Raw genomic sequence first — 16,596 nt, 5'->3', positions numbered from 1 at the left:
GTGTGCATGTGTGGATGTGTGTGTGTAGATGTGTGTGTAGATGTGTGTGCATGTGTGGATGTGTGTGTGTAGATGTGTGTGTAGATGTGTGTGCATGTGTGGATGTGTGTGTGTAGATGTGTGTGTAGATGTGTGTGCATGTGTGGATGCATGTAGAGTAACGGTTAAAGTTGAAGTGTCGTCATAAACCAATCACATCTCAGCAGACTCCTGTTGTCAGTTTGTCTTCAGTGCAAAAAGAGAAAATTCATGGCTGAGTTCATTTTAAAGAAACACTTTCAATGGTGACCATTAAACCTTTTTTTTTTTAAATCTGTAGATTCAGTTTCAGTCGGGCTGCTGCAGACTTCACGATAATCTCCATTAATCTGCAGTAATCAGATCAGACTTGTGCCCAACATTGTATGACTGTTCCATAAAGAGACCAGGATGTGTACTACTCACACGTCTTTAAATTAAATGAGATTAAACTCTGTGTTGGTTTATATTCTACAGTTTTCAACACAGAGAAAAACATAAACATCTGGTTCAAGTGAAAATAAGGTTTGTAAGTTTAATTCTTGTATCTTCTTGCAGTAGCCTAAAGGCTTCTCGCTGCCTTCAATGAGTATTTGTGGTCGGGGGGAGCTCACAGGTTTCCCTCTCTCTCTCTCTCCAGACAGGAGAATAGTCTCTAATCCCTCTGGAACTCAGGCTGCCTGATGCTATGTAGGGACTCTGATCTCAAACTGTTTTAAAGCCCTCTGTCGTGATCATGTGGCCCCGGTCTTCCTTTTGTTGTCATGGCGATCAGGGCCTCACAAATTAAGAGAGAGAGGGGGAGGATGGGAGAGGAGGGGAGGGGGTCAGAGGGCTGACAGGGAGGCCGAGACCTCCTCTTTAGCATCTTAAAGGCCACCAGACTTTCTATAGCTCTGACAGTCGTCCATACGCTCCGGGCTGCCGCGATAAAAAGATAATTGGGCTTTTAAAATGAACAGCTCGTGTGAATTCATGACAACTCTGCAGGAGGAGTGAAGGGTGTGTAAATGAACAAGTGTGCAAATAGAGCTGAAACTATTTGAATTTGTTTCAAGCACATGTTAAACTAATGGAAACATACTTCAGAGTTTATTGAACTCGCTTGAATTTGGCTGAAAAAGAATCCAAAAATATGAAATGAAATATAAGAAAAGCTGCAATAAATCTTTACGTTTGAAAAGCTTGAACAAGTAAAAGTGGAGCTTTTTTTTCTGTTTTAACTTCAAACCAAACCAATGTCTTTTATGTTAGCCACCTCCATAATGTCTCCGGTGTCAGCTGACTGGGAGCAGGGCTGTTTTTGTCCCTGTAAGGTTTAATGGCTCCTCAGACAGACGGCTCAGTCGCTCCCCTCCTCCAGCAGCAGGAATGTGCAGACACACCAGCTAATGAGAGAGCGAGGACTCGACGTGGACACAATCGAGCCGCTCGGTGTTTGGATGTGACCACGCTGCGCACACAGCTCTTTGAAAGCTGCATCGTGTCCTCGCGGCTCCTGAGAGGACATGTGAAGTAGTATTTGTCCCCCGTGTCAAGTGTCGTACTTTGTCAGAGGCCGGCAGCAGCAGCTCTGCTGTCACCTCCAGGCTTCAGGGTTTTATCCCGAGTTTTCAGCGTCGACAGTTTTATAGATTTACTCACGTGGATAAAAAACGTACGAAAAGGCAGCAGAGGGACAATCTGCAGTGGTCGCAAACAGTGACAGCTGCGCATAAAACTAAAACCCGATAGACTCAAAGCAAACACTCTCACAAATGAGTTCATTGTTTTCAGTGATTGAATATGGAAAACTGTGAGCACGAGCGCCAGAACAGGACGACAATAAAAAAAGGATTATTAGAAAGGAGGGACAACACGTTGACCTTCAGGGCCACCGCATAAATACTATGAAGCCTCTCTAGTTCAAACATAATCTGGATCATTGTTGGATCACAGACGGGACAGGTGATCGAGGACGCCTGTTAAATTCTGTCAAATATTTACTGAATTCAAGTGTAAAAAGGACTTTAATACATCATCAGACATTAAAGAAACCCGCTTGTGTTGAAGTGCTGGCTGCTCTGACAACAATGCAGCAGCCGGGCGCTGGAAGCCGAGACGGATGTAGAGCTGGCTAAACGCTGAAGCTACAGCAGCAGTACCTGTTTTAAACGCTACATGTACGAGGTACGTACGAACACTGTGGCAGTGTCCTGAGACATCCCACCCTGATTATTATCTATTTTTTACAATAAATATATTTTAGAATCAGAGCTACTTATCTCACCTTCTAGCTAACGTTTTTGCCGTTTATCAGTCAAAGTCAAAGTTATTGGGAGATGAAACTAATGACCTGAACGTTTTGTAATGTGCAAACAAAAAACGAAAAAAGGAATTCAAGTTTGGATGAGAGGTTCGAGACAATCAAAGATTTTTTATTATTATTTTTTTTTTTAAATGTAATTTTTCCGTGGTGAAACGGATGCCACATAACAGAGAGGAGAAATCCATAAAGTTGGATCAGTGTTTTAAAAATTCTTGCTGAGCCGTCAGTCTCCAAGATTTCACTGAATAAGAAATGAGAGACAGAGTCAGCAGTCTGCTCCGAGTTCACAGACTGACAGTCAGGTCGCCGCACTCCACAGTGTTTCACTTGACACCTTCAGCACGAGCACGGAAACATTCATGCAACGTCACATCTCGCTGAGTCGGAGGCTGTCAATCCAACACATTACAAAAGGTACAGTATACAGCGTTTACATGGCCGTGCCCTGCCAGGCTGCAACGTCACACTAACCTGCTTTGAGACAGACGGAGAGAGCCTGCACTAAATCCTTCTTTGTTAGACCAACGCCATAAACACACAGAGGTGAGAGTCTAAAAATATTCCCCACACCAGGTGAACGGCTGGACTGGGAAACTCTGTTACAGCGGCGTCACCTCTGTGAGGGGGGGGGGGGGGGGGGGGGGTTAGCTCATCGTTGATGTGCAGTGAGCCGATATTTGAATGCAGCCAACATGTCAACATGAGATGATACAAATTCAACTGAAGGATAAACAAAGCTGGAGAGCAGGTGGAATCAGGAGCTTTCAACGCTTCTGATTGGACAGGTTGGCTCTTCTTCTACATCACCTGTATTTCATCTTTTTAAGGGAACTGTTGCATTTTTCATGAGTTTGGTCTTCGGGCGCGTTTCCTCTCCAAAAGTACAAACATATCTGAGAGCTGCTGATTTACTTGCTACTAAAGAGGAGTGTTTATCTTCATGGTCTGGTTTCTGCTCGACTCCAAGGACGAGCCTTTTGATGGAAAAGATGACCAAGATGTTTCTTTTCAGAATAAAGGTTTCGCTTTAAGACGATGATGTTACCATCTTTACAGCAGGTGTTTCACATCGTCACGAAGCTGTGAAATAAATCAGTGTTTGATTTCATACAAACCGACAGGATCATGGTTCACACAGTACTAGAACATTCTGTGTTACTATCTGAATGAAGACGCAGCAAGTGTCTCAGTTTTCAGCAGGAAGCGTCTGCATGAGGGAACAAACAAATGAGTCTGGAGATCCCCTCCTCCACTCTTCACCTCTCTCTCTCTCTCTCTCTCTCTGTCCTGATCCCCCCGCCTCTCTCTCTCTCTGGAAACTGGAACACACAGGGAAAGTGTGACAAAGCTATTTTAGTTTTGCAGACGACCTACCTTTCCTCAGGCAGACACCTCCACTCACCTCTCACAGACACTACCGGCCGGTCACCGGGCCAAATGTGGATGATTAAAGGTTGACAAAAACCTCACTGACAATGAAGCTGCAGAATACTTCTTCAAATGATCTTCATATCTACTGAACAAAACTCACATTTAAAGAGAAACTGATTTTCTCTGGTTTATACACAGGCTAAAATATCTGCAATCAGCATCGCTGTTGATCAAATCTATTTTTATGCGTGCAAACATTTGATGGGTCCAACTTCTCCAGAGTGAAGATAACTTACTTTTAAACACTGGCTGCTTTTGTGCTCTGGGAAATGACTTATTCATATTTTATTCACCAACCAAATCAACAAGTGAAAGATGGACCCAGGATGAAAATCATCCCGCTTTTTAATCACTGGCGTTGTGTTCAATCTGGGAGAGGATTCGTTTTCTTAATTCGCCTCCAGGGATTATAAATAAAAAGTTAAACTAAATCAAATGTCTTGATTGTTATCTTGTGGGTGATGAAGTGCGGGGTGCAGATGAAGACGCCGCACTTGGACCGATGGAGGTCGAAGCCCGTGCACAAAGAGAACGGTTGACGACACAGGAATTTCTCCTGAGCGTGTTCAGGTTTGTTCGGCTGCCGATGTGAACGCTGTCAATGATTACAGAGAGCTGAAGAGAAGGCACAGGCCTCTTTTCACTTGGTCCATCACACACACACACACACACACACACACACACACACACACACACACACACACACACTTTGGATTTACAATCTCAGTTTGTTCATTTGGTTTAAATGAAGGACCAGCGCATGATAACTGCACACGATTTCTCCAGCTTGCAAAAATCAATTCCTTCAGGATTTTGTTCAGTCACGACATCTTAGCGGTCGAAGTAAAGCTGCTCTGTTTAATTTTTTTTTTGTTGTCAAAATGAGTCTTTAATGGGACAGAAGAAAACAGAAACATGTGACATGTGAGGAGCTGGAAGCAGAGAACATGCAACTCTATTGATTCATTGAATAAAACAACAGCTGCCTTTAAGTTTGATCCTGAACTAGTTCAAATCTGTATGAATGCTGTTTAAGCTATTAAGCTATTAAGCTATAGGGTGAGTCACATGGTCAGCTCTCAGCACACAGAACTTGTCACCTGGTTTGTCAAAGTAATAAAAAGCCATCTTCCCTCGGTCTTACCCCGGTTTGTGGGCTGCATGTCGGCTCCTTCTTATCCTCCAGCACTTCAGACTCTCACTATGCGCCCGTTCTCCTGGATGTTTGGCTCCGTTTCTGACTGACCCTCCTGAGGAAAACTTCTCTAACCCCCCTCCTCCTCCTCTGCCTCAAAAAAAAAAAAAACATTCTCAAGCCAAATGCCGCCAATGTGAATGGAAGCACAGTCTCCTCCTCCTCATCAGCCCAGCCTCTCTCTGACAGATACACCTCCTTCCTCCCTGCCCCGCTCCTCCTCTACCATTTCCTTTGACCAAAGAAACTGAACTCTGCGAAGTCCTGCACTGCCTTTGTCCGGCAGTAAAATAGAAGTGAGAGAAGAAAGAAGCGGAGAGCCGGGGAGAGGGGAGCTGTCAGTTCAAAACTATTCCACTCTCCTTTCAAAAGAAAGCAGGGGAAAAAGAAAACGGAAATGTGAGAGGATATTCCCTCTCTTTTTAAAAAACAAAAAAAAGTCCTTTTTATTGGACCCTGTCAAAGTGTCTCGTCTTCATCCGGTGCACAAAACGTCAAACTTAAAGAAGGAATGAAAGTGGTGCAGGGAGAAAGAGCTGAAACTTTCCTCATCTATAAATGTGATGGCACAAATGAAGTTAATTACTGAGATCATTCTTAATCAAAGGAGGTAAACCTATCACAGAGCAGCACTGACATCACTCAACACAAAGGCAGGTCGTGAGATTTAAAGAGGCAGTGCGAGTGTGAACGTCCATGCAAACAGCTGCAGGACAGGATGAGCTCGAACTGTTCTTGAAAAGATCTTTATCAGGTGAAGATAAAAATGTCGCCCACGGCTCCATGAAATGGTTTGCTGGGAGCTGAACAGTGTGCAGACATTTTTTAAAACAGAGTACAAGCCGTAAAACCAGATTCAATCTTTTGAATCCGAATCTTCAGAACATAGATTTTACAAATGATGTAAAAGACACCCAGAATTAATTAACCGAGAATATAACGAGCTTTACGCTCTACAGATTTTTAGTTATGGTTGATTTGGCGCCACCTGGGGGAAGCTGTGGTAACAGCAGGTTCAGTCCCAAAACAGAAAGGTGGACGTTCTGTCAAACATCCTGAACCAAGACGAATCATGTCATCGCTCAGAGACATGTAAACGTATCGTAGCTCGGCGCTGTCGCTGACTCTCACTTTACAGCTCAACAGTTAAAAGTGTTCAAGCAGACGATTCGTTTACTAAATGATGGATGATGCAGACTCGGGCTGGAATAACTGATTGCTTATGTTGGGTAAAGTTTGAGGAATAATTAGAGGTTTGATGCATTCAGGTGACCCGGTCAAGGGAGTTTAGCATTTTAGCTTGATGGAAACTCTTTTAGCCAGAAAACTCCCAAACTAGTGCGACCTTCTGCAGTCTGTTCAAACGACCTTTTTTTTTGTCTTTCATACAGAGAATGCAACATTTTAATTATTCATTCAGATTCATTTTGGGTGGGTTTTTGCCTTTATTTAGAAAGGGCTGTGAATAGAGTATAAAATCTGAAGAGCGGGATGTCGTGCTGGAAAAGAAGCTACAGGTCAGATTCAAACCTATGTCGACCACTTGGAGGAGCATATGCCGTACCTGTAACCGCTCGGCCATCATCACTTCTAAATCTGTTATTTCACGAGGGGATAAACTCGAGTCTTCTTCCCGACATGAATATAACAAACACTTCTGGAGTTAATAACAATAACAGAGATTACAAATGTCGGATTTCCAGCAGCAATAACTCGAACCTTGTTCCACTGATTCTCTCCTGTGTTGTCTTGGTGAATATGTTTGCAAACGGCTGCTCATTATAAAACATGATCCCTCACTTGGTTTTGTGTTTCCAGCCCCCTGAATAATGCAAGTCTAGAATCTACTCGTCTTAAACTGCGGCTTTTGTCTCCACTGCTTTACGAAGGACTATCTGGCTCTTTAGCTGCTAAGCTAGCAGCCTGCTGGAGGTTTAGGAGAGCTAAGGTTTCACATTGTGTAGAATCAAAACAAGATGATTAGGTGTTAAATTAGTGTCTTTGTTGAAGAAAGAGTGTCGGACTCTTTGAGGAACCAGCAATCAGCTTCCAGAAAGTCGTCTCTTCTCGTGACAGCGGACGTGCTCAGCCTCTGCCTTGACCTGTGATCCACCATCTGGTCCAAATGAATTAAAATAAAGGGAAAAAAAGAACAGGAAGAGACGGTGCAGCAGGAGCTCAGCTGCTCGGCTCCCAGATGAAGAGCGCGGGTAAAATAGGGTACGAGAAGTAGGCTATGCCCTGCCACAGCCTGGTGCACACACAAACACAGACTGCCTCTCTCCTTGTCTCTCCCTGCTCCTGTAAGTGGGTCACACCAGTGGGCACAAAGTGTGTCCTTCAGGCTGCGGAGAGGCGTCGGGGATGGAGTTCAAGGTTCGTCTCGTGAACGGGAGGTCTGGAGAAGTCCCGTATCCGCTGCAGCCAAAGCCGCCCAAAACGACTCTCAGCTGGAGTCCAAGTCTGCTCGACAAACACCATCAATCAGCCGCCCCGAGGCCACCGGCGCTGGGATAAAGAGGCAGGCTGCAAATCACCTCTGTGAGTGCCACCATTAACACTTCCTCTTTATAAGAGAGAGGGAGGGGGACCATCATGACTCAGCCCCCTTTGGAGGGGAGTTGATTTACAGGCCAAAGCAGTGAAATGATGACTTCCTTTTCTTGTCTGCCAGAGGAAAACCAAGAGGGGATTAAAGTCGAATTCCAGTTAAAACAAGAAATTTGCACGTGGCTTTGCAGCAGTATTGTTTACATGCATCTGGTGGTTTCTGGTTTGGTTTATCCTCTTTGGTTTATTTTCCTTTAGAGGGACAGAAAAGTGTTACGAGTGCCGTTTCTGGTGAGTGTTGAAAGTTGCTCCTTCGACGCCACACTTCAGGTTTTTATCTGTATTTGGACACGCCGACGACGCGCCGGTGGAGCTGCCGACTCTCTGCGGCCCGTCAGCCTGCTTCCTTCTATATTTTCATAACAACGCCGCACATCATGGGACCACGAGCGGACAGAAAGCTAGGCCATCCATCAACGTCTCTGCAGCCTCTGCGTTGGGGACATCGGTCCCTCTGGACGCGCTGCAGCTAAAAGCGGCCTCGGCCACGCGGCCCTTTTGGACTTCTCGCTTCCAGAGTAATCCACTCTGGCACAAAGCAATCCACGAACACCTCCAAAATAACAACTGGTGCAAAGGTTTAGCACCCAGCAGGGGGGCGGCGGTTCATCAGTTTTTAGACACAAATCGAGAGAAAGGAGAGAGAGAATTTCTCTGTGGATTGAAATAACCACTCCTGGTAAGTCCACTCGTAAATCCACAGACATGAGATGGCTTTGTTGAGTTGGCAGGAAGCCGACTTAGCCACACTCTGATTTACTGTATAATGTGCCAAAGAGATTAGGGTTACGCCTCCAGTTTTTTTGGAATTACAGCAAAACCCCTATCCATGATTAAAATCTGCTGCCGACGCCCACACGGCCGGAATGTGTAAACATCCACACAGAGTGGGACGCACGGAGGCTGCAGCCAAGTCAATTAAGCATCAACCAAAACGGCAAGAGAGCGAGGAAACAGTTGGCGGGAGAAGTCAGAGGGACAGGAAAGAAGATTTCTACACTTGTTGTAAAAATGTATGCAAACAAAATCCAAACTTCTTGTTCGACATCAGAAGAAGACCCCCCCCCCCCTTGTGATTCTGATCTTTTATATGAAAAATACTTAATAATGACGGGTTTAAATAAATCAAACACAGCAGAAAGATAGATATGAGTGTGTGGTTTGATGTTGCACGTGGAGTACACGCCCACTTCACATTCACGCTGCACCGTTGAAAGTGTGAAAAGTGAACTCTTGTTATCCTGCTCCAATTAGGATATGGAGGACATGAGTGGCAGCTCAGCTCTTAGCCCCCCCCCCCTCCTCATCCTGGGACCGCAGGAGAGCTTCGATGAAACACAGATTCTTCAAACGTGTTTTTTTTTTTTTTTAAATGACGCTTGTGTTTGTTTTGAAGATTAAGAGGCTTCTGCTAAATCATTTTTCTCTCTCCTCTCACTAGAAACTCTGGAAATGATGAAGACTAATTGAATCTTCATCCACAAACATGCTGAGCTGACAGAAACGAGCTCAGCCCACCCCGAGACATGCCGTGAACACAGGATTTAGAAGAGCGAAGAACCGCTTTGCTCAGCCTTTCCTTTAAATTATTCAGACTTGACCATAAATAATTTAAGGAGAGTGCATGTTAAACTGTATATTAAAAGTTGACAAACCGCCATGAGGCTTCATTCATTATCAGCATCCTGGTCAAACGCACAGCCTGAGAAAAATACGAAAAAAAAGAAACAACAAGCTCCCGAGCATGTTGGCTCAAAACGTCACGTATCAATAGATCCTTCATATATGTGTGTTTTTAAATCCTGCACCCACTGGAGGAACGAGGAATCGTCGTACCTGTCTTAGCTTCCGGAGGTCTTAGTGAAGCATGCGGTACGGGTCCGTCGAGCATCCCAGAGACTCCCTCTGATGAGCAGATCTTCACTCTCTCCTGGCTTCTCGCTCCTCGCCGACTGTGAAGGATAAAAAATTAAAAAATCAAGAAATTGCATGTTGATGAATCAGCAGTTGAAAAGCAGCGAGACTACTACCACTGTACATAGAGAGTCGGAAAAAACCTGAAGTGTGACAAGTGTGTTTATAGAAGTCGGAGAGAAAGAGGAAAATCTGAGTCATCATGGCAAAAGAAACCATCTCCACATGCAGGAAGGTTGAGACTGAGGGGATTTTCCATGTCAACGAGAAGGAAGACTGTCCTGTGAGTAAAGTTTATTCTCTGATGCATTCGTCTATAATCACATCTGATCTGCGTGATCGATCCAGGCGAATACGAATAAAAGAGATTTTAAACAATATTCTGTCAGACATCCAAACAAAAAAAAGACAAAGAAGGTGAGAAGCACACTGCCACCATGTGGACGGAAGCAAAGAGTCCATCTGCAGGTCATTAAAAGTGTTAAAGTGATGCATCCGAGTGGAGGACAGGAGCATGAGGAAAGAGCCAGAGGTGAGTCATTATCTCAGACTGGATTTATTTATAATCCTGCTGTCGTGAGAATGTCCCGTTTGTGACTTTAACTCACATTTGTCTCACACTCGAGACACTCACAACAACAAATGACGTGATGAGCAACAAGTGGACGGACATCTTTACAAAGTCAGGTTTCAGTCGCCGCTTTTCTACGCCAACTCCTCAAGGTGTCCTTTCCTCACTGAGCGTTCATAAATACCTGCAGGACACCGGCGTGGGACAAACTGCTGGCGGCGCCTTGAGAGGTCAAATTTCCAAGTCGTACTGTGCATGAATTAATCGATCAACTTCAGACTGTTAAAGCAGGTCAGAACAACTCAGACATGGGGAGCGTTGTTAGCGTAGCGGTTATATACCGCTAAGCTAACACGCGTTGTTAGCTTAGCGGTTATGTACGCAGCCCGTTTCTACTACCAATGTCCATTCACAGCTCACCCGTCACATATTTTATACCCAAATACAAAACTCTGATCTTAAGTTATAAACGTTTGTTTGCTCTCCTTTTCTGTAGCTGTGCGACACAACTTCACCATTTTGCCTCCGTTAACAGCGTCCCTGAGGGGGGTGGGGCCATCCCCCCCCCCCCCCCCCATGGTGGTATAAGTCTAACAGTAGGACCCGTGAAGGAGCCTCTGAAAGAAATAATAAATAAGCTGAAGAGCGCTCCGTCCCGTCCGTCCTATGTGAACACAGAGCTCAGAACAACAAGTCCACAGGGAGTTTGACTTCACTCCTTTTTTTTTTTTTTTTTTAAAGATTTATTTTTGGCCTTTCGCCTTTATCATGATATGTGAGAGGAAGGTGGATAGATGCGGAAATCAGGGAAAGAGCGGGGAGAGACATGCAGGAAAGGAGCCTCGGGCCGGACGCAAACCCAGGCCGCCCGCGCGAGGACCACAGAATCGCTACATGGGACGCGCGCGCTGCCGCTGCGCCACCAGCGCCCCAACTTCACTCCTTTTAAGAGAGGCATTACTCACATTTAATGTCCTCTATATTAAAGTTCAAAATGTTGACTTTATGATTGTTCCAGGAAACATAAAGCTAATCCGTGAAATCAGCCCGTGGTGGAACGACAGAGTGACATGATAGTCCTACTTTAAGTTGACTAAACGTGTCTCATTGTGGTAATGTGAACATCTGCGCACTGTGAAGGGGTTCGAGAGTGAGAGTGGATGGATGAGCTAACTGATTTTCGTGCTTCCTGTTTGATCAGCTGGATCAGGATGTTTGCTTTTCCTAACGATTCTAACCGTCGGCACAGAATTACTGTTCAGGTTCAACACGTGTGTGTGTGTGTGTGTGTGTGGGCAGAGTGTGTTACAAGGCAGAGGGAGGAGCTCCCCTCCATCCAGACACAGCTTCATGTGTCACATGCCACGGCGTGTAGGTAGAGTAATGCGGAGTAATACCTTGTTTGTGTTTAAGTCGGACAATCAAGCCACAGATTATGAACAGGTGTTGACATAAGACGGCCACGCCTCTCACCTGCTATTACACTGGAGGGGGATCATCTTCATTGTAAGGGGGGGGGGGCACAGGGGCGACCATTGACGGTTTCCATCTTTAACTTCTCAGAGTTGTTGTCTGGAGTCGGAGCAGGTCACCTGATTAATCCGCTGAGTCATCACTTTAAGTCGCGTTTACTTTAATCATCCAGGATCAGAGTTAATGAGAGTCTAACACAGGCTTTGTTATGGTGACGAGCTGAGGTTTCCCAACACAGGACACGCACAGAGACAACTTCAACACAAATGGAAGCTCAATTATAGCAAAACAGCTGCGACACAAGGTCAAACATTAGCCAAGGTCAAACATTAGCCAAGGTCAAACATTAGCCTGCATCTTCAGGCATTTCTTGGTCTATTTGATCATTTTAAAAGTGAACTCCATCTTCGTCCTCTTTTTTTTTTTTACAGAGACGCACCTTTACACCACACTGATGACAACGTTAAGTTAAAGTGGGAAGGAGAAACTTCCTTTTGACGGGCAGAAATCTCAAAACAGAACCAGACTTTTATGTTTTAAATCTTCGTACGTGGGTTTGTCTGTCGAATTAAAATCTCAGTTTATTCGTAAAAAGTGAAAACAGGAAACTCAACAACAGGCAGCTTTGACTCTTCTGTGAAATGTTGATGGATGCGTGGACTGCACATTGTTTGAATAGTCAACATCTCGCTCTCTCTAAGTGCTCAGGCAGGAACACGCTAATGACTTCAGATCCATTTCCTCTCTGCCTGCATAAGGCCTTATGCAACGCTGTGACGCAGCCACTGCCCATCCGTGCATCCCACCACCCACATAGCTTCTGATCTGCACCCTCATTCTTTCCCAGCCACCTCTTCACCTCTCCCGTCATCCTGCCTCCCACCGCTAAACGCCGTCAGCCCCCTCGATGTGAAGCTTCCCTTCAAGGAACGGCTGTTTGAGAAGTCGTGGTTTTTTCCTTCACTCGGAGCGAGAGTGTGTTTAACAGAGACAGTGTGTGTGAGCCATCCATCTCTTGGTTCCCCCAGCAGGAGATAATCAGGCCACAAATCACACAGAGAAGGAGGAGAAATGTATTTAAAAATATCCAAACAACCAACCTCAGGGAGGCTTCGGCCCACTTACAAGCTTTACCTCTGACTGCAGGAAAACTAAACCAGGAGGAAAAGAGGGAAAAGAATCTCAACCGTCGAATCAGTAAATTGAGATTGATTTAAAGACAGGAATGCTCCCGGAGTCCTTCCATCAAAAACAGCCTTCAAGATGATTCCTCTGCTCTAAACTTCAAGAGCAACACAAAGACGAAGGCTGAGAGATTACGCTGAGGCAGGAGAAATCAGAACTTAAAAAAAGCCACGTCTGGTATTTGACCACATTTGAACACCTGGATGTGCGATAAAGGACATGAGGACATGAGGGAAAGTGCAGAAGAGTCTGTAAATAAGAAGATGACTTAAGATTTAAGTAAAGCGTATCTGCTCTGCTTATTAAAACAAAGGTTGTTGTTTTTTTTTCCATAAACACAGCCCGACATACTGTAGCGGCAAAAAATGTCAACCAAGAAGCGAGAAGTTCAGTGACTGTATAAGACATGGACGCAGGCTCAGTGACGTCACCCGTCGGTTTCTGAAGCTGAGTTTTGAAGTCAAACGACGTCGGTCGCCATGTTGGAAATTCTTTTTCTACCCGATTTAAGATCAACCCAGAAACAGGAGAAGAGTTGGGGTTGAGGCCTCCTGGGTAAACAGCTGACACACTCGGCCCGCAAATGTATGTCAATGCTCATATCATCAAAACAGATGAGCTATTAAAAAAAAAAAAAAAAAAAAGACACATTTTGTACCAGTAAAGAAATGAGCCATTGATACAAATTTGGGGTTTTTTGTACATGGCTGTAAACATGCTTGGTTATTGTAACATGGGTGTTAATGGGCCTCAAGTGGACACTTCCACATTGGCTTCTTTATTTTTCTGCAGCTTGTTGCTTGGTGTAGTCACTTTCAGTGTGATCCAGATGAACTGGATGCACGAGTGTGCTTTCCTAAAATCAACAGCAGCTCTTTCTCAAACAAACGGCCGGTTCGGTAAGTGGCTTGTCTTTCTTGTGGTCCTGACCTTGGTCGGCCTGTGATTGTAGCTGTGGGCTACCCCAAAGTCAGATGGTGCGAGATGGGTCACAGCAGGCGGCTGACACAGCTGAAGAGGAAGTAGGTGGGAAACATGAGAAGCAGAAGGAGAAGGAGAGAGAGAGAGAGAGACAGCGTGGCTTGAGCCAATGAAAGAAATGTTAGGCTCCAGGCCGTCACTATACAGTATGGGCCTCTCAGCATCCCAGCAGCAGCTGTCAATGTCAGAGTCACACTTTAACCACGACCGCAATCACAACAGCTCACGGGAAAAGGGCGTGTTGTTTTTCACTGGGAGTTTATTTTTTTTCTCCTCGGAGCTCGTAATCATCCTCAAGTAGCCGCAAGTGATGCAACACAAGTCTGCGTGCCATGTCGGGTACTCTATTGGTACAAATTACTTAAAGCTCCAACTTGGCATCCAGTCCAAACATGACTACATGTGTGCCCACATCTGTTGAATAACCCTGACGTGTGAGCCCACGTTATCCGACCAGTTCCACTCAGCTTCTCCTTTCATTAACCAGACGGACGCTCGGTCGGCGTGAAGGCTGTTTGCTCGCATTAGCGCTCTGTGCTTAATGGAAACGTCTGCATGCCAACATGCTCACAATAGTTAAATGTTAACATGCACAAAATGTCCCAGTGTTTTGCCCTTATTCCCCCCAAAAACACAAAATGACTGCCAAGCTGTTTAACAGGCTGATTCACATTGTTAATATCTGCTAACTAAATCAGGCTGGTTATATTTTTACCACCTAAAGAGCGACAGTCCCGTATCTCCTGTGTTGGAATCTACATATTATATATATATTATATTTATACGCCTTCTTTTACAGGAAGATGCAGACATCATAAAAACGTAGTAATTCACTCGACAACTTCAGAAAAAAAAAGCTTGACGAGCCGAGTTTCTCCCAATGCCCAGAGCAGTCACTAAGTGATGATGATGATGATGATGATGATGATGATGATGATGATGATGATGATGATGACTTTGCCGTGATGCTGCTCTGGCATATTATCATGGATGTTTGGAAAACCGCAAATCCAATCAGCCGTGCAGCAGATTCTTGGGACTTATTCCCCGGAGGGAAGGACGCAGCAACGTGGAGTCGATTCTCCGGGGGAAGAATGAGGTCGTAGAAGAGCAGCAGTGACGGACAGCCCAAACAGAACTTTGAATATAAACTTAGTCATTAGTTTTCATGTGACAAACACTGAACTGTTAAAACATTTTTTAAAGAAAAAACACCGGTTGTGTCATTTCCACTTTTCCCCATATTCAGTTTTGAAACAGCCGGGACTTTTCTGAACGTTATGAGTAATCTGTTTTTTGGGGGTTTTTTTTAGGAGCAAGATTCGGCCTGGTGGGCTGAAGGGCAAAATGATGACACAGCTGTGTGTCATCCTCTCGACACAAAGCTGGGGTCACACTGCATCGAGTCCAACTCTTCAAATGCCAAAGTAGATGGAGACAGTCACTGTAGTGCCAGTCCTCTTATACGATAAGATAAACCTTTATTCATCTCATGAGACATTTACAGCGTTACAGCAGAAAAGCAGGAGGGCAGAAGAAAAATTAAAATTAAAATTAAAAATATGCATCCAAAACAAAGAGCAAAGAGTTAAAGAGCTGGTAAAATATGAATGCATCCAAATGAACTTATTTCCTGTTAGTTATGTCTTCTTATTAATCTCTTTACTTTGCAACATATGACAGCCTAAAACCTAAAGCTCATGATCACACAAAAGACGTGAAAATGACTTTATGGGAGGCATCGGATGGCCTCGCGGTTTTGTTGTGCGCCCCGTGTACTGAGGCTGAAACCTAACCCCGGTCCTTTGCTCTATGTCATTTCACTGCAAAGCTTTTGTTTTAAATTTGTTAAGCTAAACCGTTAATTACCGCCTTTAAATTTCTATTTTTTTATAGTTTATATTGTTTGTTGTTTCCCTGCTTGTAATGCTATGTTTATATATTGTTATCTTTTTAACTCTGCTTGTAAGGTTTCCTTGGGGGTTTTGAAAGGCGGCCATTTAAAAAAAAAAAAAAAAGTATCACTATCATTATCTCCAACTCTCTCCACCCGGCAGTTCCTGTCTCTTATTGGCTGTCCGATCCAAAACAGGCAAACATGGCCCAAAAAAAGATTTTCTATCCCTAGAAATCGGACAAGTCTTGAAGCATGTGAATGCATCGTTATCACCTCTCGCTGTTTATGTCACTGAACCAAATTCTACCATGGTTAGTCCATACAGTGTACATGTATTGATTTCTGTGTTGAGATGACGGAAAATAAGCAGCAGAAATTTGAACAGACTTGGATTCAAAGTGGAACCGGTTTCCAGTGAGCTGTCTGAAAAGGAAAAAGGTTTGGCTGGATCGTTGGAAGAACACCAGGCGGAGGTCTGGCATGACTCAGTCTGACATTTTCAAATATGGATTGTCTTTTGACATCGAAACTGGGCGTCAAGTAAAATCACCGGGAGAAGAGGTGACAGTAAATGGAAGTGTGTGTGTGTGTGTGTGTGTGTGTGTGTGCGTCTCATATATCTACTGCTAAATCCTCTTAATACTTCCAATCCTCAATATTCTTTCAACATAATCACAGACGTCACCTGCTCAGGTCAGGACATCAAGGCAGGCCGGCTGGAGATTAGACCAAAACAAAAAAAAAAAAAAGAGATGAGCAGAGTCCTGGCTGTTCCCAAGCTCAGGATCCAGGAGTCTCTGAAAGTCCAAACCCCCCTTCCTCTGATTGCCCTGAGACAGCTGTGCAGTCCAGCTGTGCCCAAAACTCAGAGCTGGCTTAAACACGAGACGATTTTAAAATCTGAACTTGGACAGGAGCGAGCGGGTGGAGGGAGGAGACTGCTGGATGGTATAAACAACACTTTTTTTAAAAATGAGCTGAGATCAAGTTTGATTATAAAAAAAAAAAAGAGA

At 44.5% G+C, this 16,596-nt stretch overlaps 1 protein-coding gene across 3 annotated transcripts in view; it reads right to left on the bottom strand.

The window, feature by feature from the left end:
- LOC306817477 (leucine zipper putative tumor suppressor 2 homolog) overlaps positions 1–16,596 on the bottom strand; it is a 29,579-nt gene that overhangs the window by 8,097 nt on the left and 4,886 nt on the right. For 2 of the 3 annotated variants that reach the window (XM_079334381.1, XM_079334383.1), the window contains exon 2: positions 9,399–9,514. The gene's annotated coding sequence lies outside the window, so the exon portion shown is untranslated. Of the gene's footprint in view, positions 1–4,901; positions 5,058–9,398; positions 9,515–16,596 lie in introns of those variants that run through there. The other variant, XM_079334382.1, reaches the window with a different exon arrangement.

Source organism: Symphodus melops (assembly GCF_947650265.1).
Source record: "Symphodus melops genome assembly, chromosome: 21".
In the NCBI taxonomy this organism is placed as follows: domain Eukaryota; kingdom Metazoa; phylum Chordata; class Actinopteri; order Labriformes; family Labridae; genus Symphodus; species Symphodus melops.
This window is presented reverse-complemented; position numbering and strand designations above follow the sequence as displayed.